We start from the raw sequence: 15,488 nt of genomic DNA, 5'->3' as shown, positions 1-15,488 counted from the left end.
TAAGTCAAAATGTTTGAATAGGTTGTTATCAACAAGCGTAGAAATGTTGTTTTCATGGAGCCTTGGATCAATTTAGATGTTGTTATTCATTGAATAATGACAGCATCATGCTGTCTTCCTAAAATTCCAACATAGAGTAATGAGACCAATTACTGGGTAAACTCAGCCCTGAGGAGGCCAAGAGGGTGGATATTCTTGGCAGCTGTCCAACTTGGAGAATTTGGAAAAATGGCAGATGTTGTAGAAAGGCTGCTGATGACGCGGGGCTCAGCCAGGAGCCTCAAACTATGAGGGGGTGGGGTGTCCTGGGAAAATGACAGGCATTCATTCTCCTCCCCCCCAAAAAAGTAGGGGAGACATGGATTTAAAATCTTTTCCAGGGACACCTGGGTGGCTCAGGGGTTGGATGTCTGCCTTTGGCTCAGGGCCTGATCCTGGAGTCCCCGGATCGAGTCCCGTATCAGGATCCCTGCATGGAGCCTGCTTCTCCCTCTGCCTATGTCTCTGCCTCTCTCTGTCTCTCATGAATAAATAAATTTTTTAAAAATTAAATAAATAAAAATTTAAAAAATTAAAAATTAAATAAAGCATTTTCCAGGGGTGCCTAGCCGGCTCAGTCGTAGAGCATGCAACTCTCGATCTCAGAGTCGTGAGTTCAAGCCCCAAATTCAGTGTAGATATCACTTAAAAAATAGAAATGAAAAATAAAGTATTTTCCAAATACAAAGCAACTGCCACCTCTTTGATAATTTTGCAAGGCATTAACTCTTGTTCATGTAATGAATATTTATGGGTCATTGTTTCAGCACCAGAGATACAATGGTATAGATTCGCAGCCTCATGGGAGAGATAGATATTAAACTAAAAATCACTCAAATAATTACAAAACCATAACAAATGCTCCAAAGAAAAAGTTCAGGGTTCAACAAGAATGTTAGTCTGGAGGGGATGCCTGGGTGGCGCAGTGGTTGAGCATCTGTCTTTGGCTCAGGTCATGATCCAGGGGTCCTGGGATGGAGTCCCACATTGGGCTCCTTGCAGGGAGCCTGCTTCTCCCTCTGCCTGTGTATCTGCCTTTATGTTCTCATGAATAAATAAATAAAATCTTAAAAAAAAAAAAACAAAAAAAAATGTTAGTCTGAAAGATCAGAGAAAAATGATGCTCTGAAGATGTGAAGTTTTCTTTAATTAAACTTCTTATTTCAAGATAATTATAGATTTACACACAGTTGTAAAAAATATTACAGCTTTTTTAACATTCAGTTTTTAGCATTCTTTATATATTTAAATACCAGTGTTTTGTTGGATGCGTGGGTTGCAGAGACTTTTTCCCCCCAGTCTATAGCTTGTCTTGTCATCCTTTTCACATGGGCTTTAGCAGAGCAAATGTTTTGGGTTTTTTTCAGATTTTATCTATTTATTTATTTATTTATTTATTTATTTATTTATTTATTTATGAGACCGAGTGGGGGAGAGGGGCAGAGGAAGAGAGAGAGAGAAAGAGAAGCAAGCTTCCCACTGAGCAGGGAACTCAATGTGGGGCTCAATCCCAGGACCTGGAGACCAGGACCTGAGCTGAGGGCAGACACTTAACCAGCTGAGCCACCTGGGTGCCCAGAGCAAATGTTTTTAATTTTGTGAAGTTCAATTTATCAATTTTTCCTTCTATGAGAGAGAGAGAGAGAGAGAGAAGGAAGGAAGGAAGGAAGGAAGGAAGGAAGGAAGGAAGGAAGGAAGGAAGGAAAGAAAGAAAGAAAAAGAAAGAAAGAAAGAAAGAAAGAAAGAAAGAAAGAAAGAAAGAAAGAAAGAAAGAAAGAAAGAAAGAATAAAGAAAGAAAGAAAGAAAGAAAGAAAGAAAGAAAGAAAGAAAGAAAGAAAGAAAGAAAATTGCAGTCTTAGTAAAACTGAGGACAAACTAGAACAGCTAATTATCAAATTTATGACAGACAGGGAAAAAAGAGTTTACAGGAATGGCAGTGAACAAAGCTCAAAAGTAAAAGAAATTAAAGCAACTAGAGTGAAACTTAGGGCTATGGAGGTGGGTCGGGGGGAATAGGATGATTGGTGTCCCTGCTGTGAAAACCCAACAAATGGAAAAGTAGTTTTCAAAGGTAACACACAAAAGAATTTCCCTGAATTCGGGAGAGAAAGTCTGCATATTGAAAGGGGATACCACATAACAAGGAATTTTATATAAGAAGCTTAATATTCTATTAAAGCCATGGAAGTTCAATCCTAAAGACTTCTTCGGGTACCAGGAAGAAGAGTCAGGGTGGCCCCAGACGTTCCCACAACAGTACACAAAGCCAGAAGACAACACAGAAATGCCCTCCAAGCACTGAAGGAAAGAATGTGTGCACAGGTGTATATATATGTCTGATACGATGCCTATTTAATGTTAACAGTGGTCATTTCTGGATGATGGGATTTGGAAAGGGTTAAATATTTCTAAAATTTTATCATTGCAGTTTTCTGCATTACTTGAACTCTTTAGAATGAATAAATATTGTTAATAAACGAAAAAAGGGGGCAGCCCAGGTGGCTCAGCGGTTTAGCACCGCCTTCAGCCCAGGGCGTGATCCTGGAGACCCAGGATCGAGTCCCACGTCGGGCTCCCTGCATGGAGCCTGCTTCTCCCTCTGCCTGTGTCTCTGCCTCTCTCTCTCTCTCTGTGTCTCTCATGAATAAATAAATAAAATCTTAAAAAAAAAAAAAAAACTAAAAAGGTTCTGGGGCACCTGGGTGGCTCAGTCAGTTAAGCAATCGACTCTTGGTTGCAGCTCAGGTCATGATCTCAGGGTTGTGAGATGGAGCCCCTGTGAGACTCCATGCTGTGTGTGGAGCCTGCTTAAGCTTCTCTCCCTCTCCCTCTGCCCCTCTCTCCCTCACACCTGCATGTGCTCACGTGATCTCTCTCTCTCTCTCCTTCTCTCTTAAAACAACAAAAACAAAACAAAACAAAACCAAAAAAAAACCTCACGACTTTTCCAAACTAAAAAGGTTCTGAGACCCAATTTCCATGTAGCAGGAGTGGGGTTCCTTCACAGCACCGATTTTCAGGACATAAGCAGGGTGTCCCACAATTCAACTCAATTCTGACATTCTCTACCTGGAGCTGGCACCAGATTCCACAGGTTAAGGTCTCAGACCTACAAGACTGGCCCAAGCACTACACCCCCAATTTCAGACATCAGTTAGAAGCCCAGTTTGTCTCCTGGGCTTCTGACCAAGAGGTTATGGATTAGAAGCTCCAATGACCCCTGCCTTGGGTGGATTAATGTTAGGGCAACTCACAAAATGTTCTACTTACTGAATTACTAGTTTATTATAAAAGGATATAACTTAGGAACAGCCAGATGGAAGAGGTGCATAGAGGAAGGTATGCGGAAAGGGCACAGAGCTTCCATGCCCTCTCCTAGGCATGTCACTCTCCCCAGATCTCCATGTGTTCATCAACACTGAAGCTCTCTGAACCCCTCCTTCAGAGAAACAGGGTTTTTATGGAGGCTTCATTATAGAGGCATGATTGATTAAATCCTCGGTCATTGGCAACTGATTCAACCTTCAGCCCCTCTCCCTTCCCCAAAGGTCTGGGTGCAGGATAGATAGTTCCAACCCTTTAATTACAGGCTTGGTTCTCCTGGCATCCAGCTCTCATCCTTAGGTGTTTCCCAAAAGTCATTTTATTAACATAAGAAAAGCCCTTAAGCTCCTACCACTTAGGAAATTCCAAGGGTTTAGAGAACTGTGAGCCAGGAACCACAAACAAAAACCAAATATGTGAAAAATATTTGATTTGATTATCTGAATGGCAAAATATACGTTTCTCTTTTTTTCAAAAGATATATTTCTTATAAATCGTAATATCACATAAACTGATAGTTATTTTTCTTTAAAAGTAGTATTTAAAGTAAATACAAAAAGATGTTAGCCGTGCCAAGTCCTAAGTGGTAGGAATGTGGATGATGGTCATTTTCTTCTTTGACTTTGCTGTGCATTTTTCAATTTCCAAAAATTAACAAGCAAATAAGTAAGAGTAGAGGAAAGAATGTTCCTAGCAAAAGAAATGGCATGAATGCAGAACCTAGGGGAAGAAGGAGATTGGCATCCCTCGGGAACTAAAGGAGGACAGTGTGGACCAGAAAGTCCTACAATGTGAGGCAGAGGAGTAGAAAACCACCACCAGAGCTTGCTGGCCACTCTGGAAACCCGGAATGTCATTTATAAGCTTGCCCCTGATCAAAATTTAATCCTCTCCAAAAACTTCACTTCTGTCCTCAGCCACAACTAAAAATATTTCTTTAATACTTAAAAATTGACAATGTTCAGGGATCCCTGGGTGGCTCAGTGGTTTAGTGCCTGCCTTTGGCCCGGGGTGTGATCCTGGAGTCCTGTGTGGAGCCTGCTTCTCCCTCTGCCTCTCTCTCTCTTTCTCTCTCTCTCTCTCCTCTCTGTGTGTCTCTCATGAATAAATAAGTATTTTTTAAAAATAAATAAAATAAAATAAAATAAAATAAGTCAACTCCAATGAGCTACAAATGAAAAATTAGCTTTGCCCTATGCATTAAACCCTGTTTAGTGTTTCAGAAAGTTTCTCCAGAAACGTCACTCCAAATGTCAGCAAAGACAATAGTCATTTAAAACTAGGTGGCAGCACTTACCTGCCACAAATGGAAGTCACACTGCTGTCGTCTTCCAAACATCAAAAATAATCAGGGATCAAAAGTAAAATTTCTATGAGTTCATACAAACAATTTTGTTTATAAATTTCAAACAGTGTTAATATTAGCTCATCCTTTTCTTTTTACTATTCAGTTGGTCTAAACAAAGTTCGAGTTCAAGAGCTCTTAACAGTAATACTTGTTTAGATATGAGAGAAGAGCCACGGCAGTTGGGAAGCTCCTCTATGACCCAGGTCTCTGCTTCGAGGTCCCACCAAAGGGTTGGTTCACAATCATTACCGCCTAAAATCCAAGAAGCCATTTAAGAAATAGAGCAATATCAAACATCAGTCTTTCTAGTTACCAAATCTTTCTTTTCACACACATCATCTCACTTAAATTTTCACATTATAAAAAAAATAAAAAAATAAAAAAAATTTTCACATTATTAGGCAATTATCAACATCTTCCTTTTACAAGTGAGGTACTAAGATTCAGAGATACTGAGCATCTTACATGAGGTCACAGTGCAGAGCTAGATAGAGTCCTGGTCTTTTTGGCTCTAAATTCAGGGGCTCTTCACCTGACAAAAGTAGTTGACCACCCTATCCCGAGAGTAGATTCATGGCCGCTATTCCTACTCCACCCCACCCAGTTATTATCCCATCACCTTATTATTTCCCTCCAAATAATATCCTGTCTGTTTCCTTCTTCCTCTCTCAATACCTAACAAGATGGATGTACGTTCATTTTGAACATATCTTCTAGAACATGCTCTCTACCAGGGTAGGGACTTTGTCTTGTCCACAGTTATCATCAACATCTACAACAGTGTCTGGAACACAGCAGGCATCAATAAAAATGAAATGAAATGAGTGATTTCTCGGACGCAAGACTTGTTTAAAAGTTTTAAAACTTAGAGCATGTCTAGGGTTACTATCATAGGGGCCATTAAGAAGTAATATGCTTTTGAGACTCCTGGTTGGACCAAGATTAAGTCAACCCAACACTAATGTTTTCCAACAAGACTGGTCTTCCAGGGGCGCCTGGCATGGAGTCCCACATCGGGCTCCCAGCTATGTGGGCAGCCTGCTTCTCCCTCTCCCTCTGCTCCTCCCCCTGCTTGTGCACTCTCTCTGCCAAAAGAATGAATGAATAAAATCTTAAAAAAAAAAAAAAAAAAGACTGGTCCTCCAGAAGATATAGCGTCCTCACTTTTGTGCATCACCACATTGTGTCTGGCTCCAGGAAAATCCAGTTCTATTTTTTCTTAGGAAAATCTGGTTTTGTAAGATATCCTTGATGTTTTATGGTGTATAATTTTATTTATCTTCATTTATACTGTTAGATTAAAACACAAACATGCCCTTATTAAGGGCCTATTACTTGCAAGTCATTTGCTTCATATAAAATAATTTTGCTTACATAAAAAGTAACTTGATTTTTTAAAAGTAATTTCATAGTAGGGACTCTTGGCTTCGGGAGTTTACAAATCAGTTTGAGGAAAAGGAAAAAAAAACAATGAGGAGGTCAACAGAAAGAAAAAGATATAAATAACAGCCCAACATAGACTATCATCACATCGTGCCTCAACATTTGTTGTTAAATATGAACAAATTGGGATCCCTGGGTGGCGCAGCGGTTTGGCGCCTGCCTTTGGCCCAGGGCGCGATCCTGGAGACCCGGGATCGAATCCCACATCGGGCTCCCGGTGCATGGAGCCTGCTTCTCCCTCTGCCTGTGTCTCTGCGCCTCTCTCTCTCTCTGTGTGACTATCATAAACAAATAAAAATTAAAAAAAAATATGAACAAATTATTTGCTTTAGAAATTCACAGAAAGGAAAACACTTGAAGCTGGACTGGAAAGAAAAAACTTGGGGGAAGACAGAAAATGGATTTAAATTAGTCGCTGAAGAATGAGTAGGATTTTTTTTTTTTGTACCAAAGTACAAAAAATGAAAAAGTCATGAAACCTCAAATAAATTCATTTTGCTAAAGAAGAGAGTATAGTTTAGTGAGTAACCAGAAGGAAGGCTCATAACAGAATGAGGTCAATCACTGAGGATCATTAATGCCAGGATGAGAAGTCTGAAATCTACCTCATAGGCAACAAGAGCCACTTGACGTTTCAGTGGAGGGCTTTCCCATGATCAATGTGGTATCTTAATAAGATTATCCTGGCATGGTAGGAGACCGAAGGATGTGAGGAAGCTGCCACTAATCCACTCAGCCTCCCTGTAAGGGAGCTTTCCAGTGTTTATATGAGCTTTGAGAACAGAGTTACCTCCCCAACAACAGTTTCTAGATGAGTATCTCCAGGATGTTCACTGCTGCACATACCTTGTTTAATTGAAAGAGATCACAGATAACTAAACAGCAGGCTGACATATTCAAGCTCTGCGAGTTTAAAGAAGACAAGTCTTCACTCAGCCCACACCCAATGTGTAAGCAGGAGACGCCCTCCATGCGGCTCACTCCTCCCTTCTCTCCGGACAAAACACCTGCGTCACCAGGTCTCCTCATTTTGTTCTGATCAAGTCCACTTGTTAATATTTTTATGAGATCTGTGAGTATAACATAAAGATCTTGATGCTGTTCCTTATCCTCTCTTATACCTGATTTCAGTGCTCATGCTGTTGGGTCCTAAGACTTTGGGGCTTCAGATCCTTTTGCTTTGCCTTTCTTTGCGATGACAATGGTCACGTCTTTACCACTGAGTCAAAGACCGATTTTTTGCCTCTTGGGCCGTAGTCTTTACCTGTAGGGCTTCATCTTTTGTGACAGATTCTGTTGCCGTATAAGGGCTGTGAGTTGTTTCCACTCTTCAAAGCACTGTAAATAAGGGGTGAGTCTGTGTATCCTGCAAAATGGCATCTTGAGAAAGAAGCCTAAAACGCACCCAATCCCTTTCTGTTCTTGGCATAAAATATACCCACCAGCATAAAACTAGGAGATTATGCCTCTAATGGTTCAATCTCAGACTTACCTTTATTATATTAAACACTTTAAAGGACATACAATTAATGATACAGCTTCCCAGTCAGATATTATCAATCCCCTAATACTTCCTAATAAAATCCTTTGAAAGGAAAGAAACTAACATTGTGGGGGTATCTTAGGTACCAGGCCCTCCTCTAAGCAGTTATCATACATTATTCATTTCAGCTTCAAAACAATCCTTTTAGGGGAGTATTACCCCCATTTTACAGATGAGGAAACTAAGGTTGAAGAAAGTTAAGTCACTCGGCCAAGGTAACATAGATTGTAAGCCGTGCACCCCAGATTCAACCTCACCCCATCCTCATTATACCAGCTGGCTCACCTTACCTTCAAGCTCTGAACAGTGTAACCCCAAACTGCCTTCCCAACCTAGGACACACATTTTCACAGCTCTTATTTTGTCATATATACATCAAAGTTGTTTCTCCAATATAATTTTAATTATTTCAAAAAAAAAAAAAAAAACATCCCAGAAAACCAACCGGCGATAGTTGGGAAAGCTGAATATATACACATATTTTACAACCCAGCCATTCTGCTCCTGGGTAAATACCAACAGAAACGTGCAGGTATTTTTTAATTTTTTTCATTTGAGTATAGTTGACACACCATGTTGTATTCGTTTCAGGTGTACAGCATAGTGATTCACCTTCTCTAAACACAATGCTATGCTCACCACAAATGTAACCACCATCTGCCATGGAAGGGATAAATATTTACACAAGGGAAATATAAACAGCAATAAGAATGGGCAAGCTGCAACAACACATGCGTAGGAATCTCACAAACATAATGTTAAGCAAGAGAAGCTGGGCACAAAAAAAGTACATACTCTGTGGTTCTGAAGGAAGTTCAAAAGCATGTAAAACTTTATCTGGCATATGAGAAGTTAGAATAGCAGTTATCAGCTCCCCAGGCGCAGGGGAACAGATGTGACAGAGGGGAGCTGATGCCTTAGCACAAATCCAGGCCCTGCACCAAACTGTAGAGTCCTTATAGTCTTCAAGCCATGCCTCCACAATGGAGGGGGTGGAGAGCCAGTTCTACTTATTAAGAATGTTCTTAATGAGGAAAAAAAAGGAAAAAAATTTTAAGATTTTATTTATTTATTCATAAGAGACAGAAAGAGAGAGAGAGAGAGAGAGGCAGAGGGAGAAGCAGGCTCTATGCATGGAGCCCGATGCGGGACTCGATCCCAGGACTCCAGGATCACGCCCTGGGCCGGAGGCAGGCACTAAACCACTAAGCCATCCAGGGATCCCCCCAAAAAAGAATTTTTTAAAAGATTTTATTTTTTATTAGAGAGAGAGAGAGAAAGAGAACAAGCAGGGGGGCAGGGAGGGGCAGAGGGAGAAGGAGAAGCAGACTCCCCGCTGAGCAGGGAGCCCCACTTGGGGCTCAATCCCAGGACCTCGAGATTATGACCCAAACCAAAGACAGACGCTTAGCCAGGTGCCTTAGAAAAAAGAATGTTCTTGATGAGGCAGTAAATATTATTAATTTTACTAAGTCTTGCCCTTGAATATACATCTTCTTAACATTTTAATATGATAGGGGAAGAGGGGGGCGGTGGGGGTGAATGGGTGATGGGCACTGAGAGGGGCACTTGACAGGATGAGCACTGGGTGTTATTCTGTAAGTTGGCAAATTGAACACCAATAAAAAATAAATTTATTATTAAAAAAACATTTTAATATGATATGTAATAGGAGATGACATGTGAAGTGTGCAGGAAGCCCATCTATGACATTCTTAGTACAATGGTTGTTGTCTGGAGCAAAAGCGCTCTATGATAATTTGAGCTGTAAGCAAACCTCACCGCTCTTTTGATAGAATGTCATTTTTATTTAAAAGGAAAACTGGCAAATTGGTAATTCACTTTGGCTCCACCTCCCCAAGGGAGGAGTATCAAAGAATTTGTGAACATATCTCAAACCTGCCACATCTCCTTGGCAAGCTCTCATCTCCCCTGGGGGAAGGCAGAGAAGCTGGGGACCAGGCCCAAGACTTAATGGTCACAACAGCCAAACTCTATAGAAGGATAAATTCCCAACGAAGGCAGGTCTGCTGTACCAAGGTCAGGGCCCAGTGGGAAAAAAAATGGAATGAATTAACTGGATTGATGTCCCTGAAAATCTTGAACACCCAGATTCCCCAGAGCCCTCTGAGCCTACAGGAGTGGTCCGCTCCTTCCCATTAAGGGCAAACCTCTCATTCCCCTCTGCTTGCAGATGATGCAGAGGCTGCTCCCTGACAAGACAATATTCACACACTCACCCCCACCTCTGCAGGGTTGTGCTTCCTCAGGACCTGGCCTTCTGGAGACTAGGATTTGAGTTTCCAAATGGTGATTTAATCTTAAAATTAGGATTGAGTCACAATATAACCCCTTGGGCCTGATAAGAAAGGAAAGCACTATAGCCCAAAGAAGCTAGCATGTGCCAGCAAAAGCCAGGAAAGCACCAGTAAGACTGGATTCTGAAGTGTTTGATCAAGATGACTGGAACATAAGGAAGAGATTATCCACTCTCTTATCCACTTGCAAGCACCTTCCCAAGATGCAGGATTTAATAGTCCATTAAGATTATTAATTGGGGGATCCCTGGGTGGCTTAGCGGTTGAGCAACTGCCTTCGGCCCATGGTCCTGGAGTCCTGAGATCAAGTCCCACATCGGGCTCCCTGCATGGAGCCTGCTTCACCCTCTGCCCGTATCTCTGCCTCTCTCTAGCTCTCTGTCTCTCATGAATAAATAAATAAAATCTTAAAAAAATTATTAATTGGTGGGACGCCTAGGTGGCTCAGCAGTTGAGCACCTGCCTTCTGTCCAGGGCATGATCCTGGAGTCTGGGGATTGAGTCCCACATCAGGCTCCCTGCATGGAGCCTGCTTCTCTCTCTCTGCCTGGGTTTCTGCCTCTCTCTCTCTCTCTTTCTCATGAATAAATAAATAAAATCTTTAAAAAAAAAAGTATTAATTGGTAGGGCACCTGGGTGGCTCAGTCAGTTAGGTATCCAACTCTTGATTTTGGTGTTGGTGAAGGTGAGAACTCTAATATTTTGCTGGCAGAGTAGAAAATGTCATAAATACTTTGAAGAACTCTTAGGAAGGTTGTTAATTTAAACTCAGCAATCCTAGATATTTATCCAAAGGAAATAAAAAGCCACAAAAAGCCTTGTACAAGAATGTTCATAGTTTTATTTATATTAGTGACAAAATTGAAAATGGTCCAGGTGTCCATAGTTACAGAGATAAACTGCTGTGTAGTCATATAAGAGAACTGGACATTTGAGATCTATGCATTTCACTATATATAAATTATACCCTGAGTAGCATAAATAATCAAACTTCATTCTTCTTTCCAAACCTTTTCCTCCTATTTTTTTATCTTGGCACATCACCATATATTTCTTTTTTTTTTTTAAAGATTTTATTTATTTATTCATAGACACAGAGAGAGAGAGAGGCAGAGACACAGGCAGAGGGAGAAGTAGGCTCCATGCGGGGAGCCCGATGTGGGACTCCATCCTGGGTCTCCAGGATCACACCCCAGGCTGCAGGCGGTGCCAAACCGCTGCACCACCGGGGCGGCCCACCATATATTTCATAGTTTTCAAGCTCAACTCATTCTAGACTTCTCTCTTCCTCTTCCTGCCACCTTCATCTACTCTATTACCAAATCCTTTAGAGTTTAACTCTGACTCTCAGATGTCCCTTTATTTCATTACTAATGACTTAGGGTTAGTTCATACCCCTGGGTTAATGAGAAAGACTAATAACTGGACTTAGCCTTTCCTAGTTAATTCTCTACAGTGCCAACAGAGTGATCCTCCTAAAATTCATAATTTATCATGTCGCTCTCTCATTAAACATTCTTCAGTAGATTTACACTACCTGTAAAAGAATATCTAAACTAGCAGAACAATGAACTAAGTGCTACCTGGTCTAATCTATGAACATGCCCAAGGCACGTCATGTCCAAAGTCAGCTAGTTCTCCAGTAGAGGCCTAACAAGTCTCATTTTCTATCTGGTGACCTATGCATTCATATTTCCAGTTCAGGTGGGATATCTTGGATTTCATAATCATCTGGATCCAGGAACAAATGCTCATCCTCCCCACTCCTTGCCTCAGGGACAGGAGTCTCCATTTCCAGCCACCAAGACTCAAAGTGTGGAGGAACCAGCGGGTCCCTTCCATCCGCTCCCACATCAGGTGCAAAAGTGCTACCTGGTCAGCTTCAACAGCACCCATTACACTGCCTTTGGGGAGGGCAAGGGAGGGACAGAAGGAGAGAGAGGATCTAAAGCCAGTTCCAGAGGCCCCTGGGTGGCTCAGTTGGTTAAGCATCTGCCTTCAGCTCAGGTCATGATCCCAGGGTCCTGGAATTGACCCTCGCATCCTGCTCCCTGCTCAGTGGGGAGCCTACTTCTCTCTCTCCCTCTGCTGCCCCCTCTCCTGTGCGCTCTCTCTCTCTCCCAAATAAATAAATAAAATATTTTTAAAAATAAAATAAAATAAAGCCAGCTCCATGCCTAGCATGCAGCCTGACAGAGGACTCGATTTTAGGACCCTGAGAGCATGACCTGAGCCGAAATCCAGAGTTGGACGCTCAACTGGCTGAGCCACTCAGAAGCCCCATAGCTGCCTTTTCCTAATGTCAGCCCCATATCTCCCCTCTTTAATATTATAGCTGTTGTCTCTTAACTTAGCTAATTTGTGCTATTTCAAATGCAACTTGGAGGATTTATATCCAACGCACTGACATCATACATGGTTTAGATTTGCAGCATCCCAGAGATTTCCATTTTCCCTGGGGATCCACCATGACTGTTGCTTTAACAGGATTTTTGTATTACAAACTTCAAAAAGATTAGCTATAAAATAAGGACCCTTAGTGATCGAATCAAGTGTCCATTTTCATGATTCACTTTATCTCAAAGTTAAGATTAGAGGCTTGGCCTAACATCAAAACAAAGGCTTTCCTTCACCTCTTTGACTATATTTGAGCAAAAATTGAACTGCTTTTGTTGGGGTCGCTATCTATAAAAGAAATGGCCGGAGTGTGGCAGGTTATGAGATGCCTTAAAACAAAAGGTATTTTTCTAATAGCCAACGTGCTAGATTAAAAATGGCCATAAACTGACACAGCTTCCATTAGAGGTGTCGCTGTCCCTTAAATTTGGGCAGGTTCTACAACTGCTTTGACCAGCAGAATACTGCAAGAGTGATGCCATGCCAGTTTCAGGCCCAGACCTCAAGAAAAAAGCAGCTTCATTTCTTGTGTCTTGAAACAGAGCCCTCAGCCACCATGTAAGAATTCCAACAACCCTAAGGCCACCCTACTGACACATAGGGAGGTCCTGAGGCTGCATGAATAGATAGACATGCTCAGCCAGCCCCCCGGTGAGGTCTCAGACATCGTGGAACATAAATGATTCCTCCTCACAGTGTTCTGTCTGAATTCCTGTCCCACAAAACTACAAGAAAAATAACAAAATTAATGTTGTTTTAACTCACTTAGTTGTGGGGTAATTTGTTACCTAGAAATTGGTAACTAGTACAATGCAAACCTGATACAATTAGAAGCTTTCAACAGAATTCTCAGTTCTACAGAAATACATTGCCAATGAAAACAATCTGATTATTCTTTTCAGATATCTTTATGAAATTATAAAGTAAATCTATTAAGTATGAAACAAAGATAAAAGTGGAAAGTTTGTATGTGTTTTTTTTAAACACATACCAGGAGTTAATATTTTTTTCTTTTTTTAAGATTTTATTTATTTATTCACGAGAGACACAGAGAGGGAGAGAGAGAGAGAGGCAGAGACATAGGCAGAGAGAGAAGCATGTTCCACACAGGGAGCCTGATGTGGGACTCGATCCCGGGACTCCAGGACCATGCCCTGGGCCAAAGGCAGGCACTAAATCGCTGAGCCATCCAGGGATCCCCTGTATGTGGTTTTTAAAAAGAGACAATTATGGGTTAATATTGGAATACCGACATATTTTGCTCTTCAGAATGCATATCCAGAAGAACATGTCAAATTCCACTTCTGGATGATTCCTACGTTTACACTTTGACAGACTCTTTTTCAAAACAAAGCATTCTGTTCATTTATTTATCCAATGAATATTTATTGGATACCTACCCATGTGTCAGGTTTCATTCTGAATGCTAAAGATAGTGATGAACAAAACTGACAGTTCCTGTCCTCTGAGAGCTTACAATGAGTGATAAAATATAAAAAGAGAAAACCAGTAGGCCACAGTTAAGCTCAAATATAGGAAAATCATCTCAGTGGACAAGGTACAGAGATATACACAGTGGTGGCAAGAGGGCAGCCCTAGGCTTACTGGGGTCTAGGGACGGATCCCAGCACTGACAACCAGGAATTCAATTCCTATGTGATAAAGGAGTCTTGCTTTCTGCAAAACTATAGTCCCAAGCCAGGCTCTTTCTCTTAAAAAGAAGCTGAAAAGCCCCCAAAACTATATATATAATATATATATGTATATAATATACTATATGTTAACTGACTTGAATTTAAATATAATTAATTAATTAATTAATTAAAATCAAAGAAGCTGAAAAAGACAGTTGCCAAATGGGGCTAGTTGCCCTGTCTCCACAGAAGGCTATAAGTCTGGGTTGGTGAAGAACAGAGGATTCATGCCAAATTGGATCCAAGATTCCCAAATGTGATCACAGAACAGGGGCACCCAAGTATCATAAGAAGATCTGGTTCTGGGCTGGGGGCAGACAGCAAACATGTGATGGCAACTATTAAAACCATAAAAACGACCAGACAGGAAGCAAAGAGAAAACTCATCTGCAAAACTCTACATCTATTTATGCGAAACAGATACCACTGAAATTAAACATAACCAGAACCTCTAAAGTCCACTTAAAATGTTTTGTCTACATAGAAGAAAGCTGTACTACCACTTTGTAAGGAAAATCTGTGCTTTCGTTTGTCATCTACTGAGAGTTTTTATTCTTGTTCCTAAGTGTTTAACAATTGCTAGAGTGGGAAAACAAAAATTAGCAGCCTGCCAAGCACTTATGAGTCATAGCTGTTTATGAGTCTATTCAGCTGACTAGCAGCCACTGTGCAGCCTGGGAGAGGGCTGTGGGGCCCACCCCAAGTGAGGATGGCTTTCCTCTCTAAGGGGAGCCACTAAAACTCTAATGAATGGACAGAAATTAGCATAAAATATTCTCACATACAGATTCAACTACATTAAGACAAAAATGAAACAAGGAGAGGGGTGCCTGGGTGGCTCAGTCAGTTAAGACTCTGCCTTCAGCTCGGATCATGATCCCAGAGTCCTGGGATCCAGCCCCATATCAGACTCCCTGCTCCGTGAAGAGCCTGCTTCTTCCTCACCTGCTCCCCCCTGCTTGTGCTCTCTCTCTCTGTCAAATAAATAAATAAAAGCTTTTTTTTAAGTAAAAAATAAATAAAATGTTAAAAGAAAAGAAATCAAGCAATTGAAGTAAATACCTATCCACAGTTTGACAAGAAAGTGGTCAGGAGACAATGTCAAATAGCCCTCAGGCTCTGAAGCCAGAATAATGGGATTCTGATCTTGACTCTGCCAGGTAATAGGTGTGAAATCTTCGTGAGACAACTTTGCTTCTCTGTGCCTCACTTTCCTCACACACTCACATACTATATTGGCATGCACATATTACATTTTAAGGGGGTCTTCATAAATGAAACTGAGTAGCAGAACAATATTTTGATAAGAATATATTTTATTTTGGGGGCCCCTGGGTGGCTCAGGGGTTGAGCATCTGCCTTTGGCTCAGATCGTGATCCC

The 15,488-nt window shown here is 41.2% G+C and overlaps 1 long non-coding RNA gene across 14 annotated transcripts in view; it reads right to left on the bottom strand.

Moving 5' to 3' along the window:
• LOC140607452 (uncharacterized) overlaps positions 1–15,488 on the bottom strand; it is a 298,278-nt gene that overhangs the window by 259,571 nt on the left and 23,219 nt on the right. The window contains exon 6 of one of the 14 annotated variants that reach the window (XR_012009509.1): positions 13,392–13,613. The exons of the other annotated variants lie outside the window; for them this stretch is intronic. This is a non-coding gene — a long non-coding RNA (uncharacterized lncRNA). Of the gene's footprint in view, positions 1–13,391; positions 13,614–15,488 lie in introns of those variants that run through there. 14 annotated transcript variants of the gene reach the window in all.

The sequence above is a fragment of the Canis lupus genome, chromosome 1 (assembly GCF_048164855.1).
Source record: "Canis lupus baileyi chromosome 1, mCanLup2.hap1, whole genome shotgun sequence".
In the NCBI taxonomy this organism is placed as follows: Eukaryota; Metazoa; Chordata; class Mammalia; order Carnivora; family Canidae; genus Canis; species Canis lupus.
The sequence above is the reverse complement of the archived record's forward strand: the minus strand, read 5'-3'. Positions and strand labels throughout refer to the sequence as shown.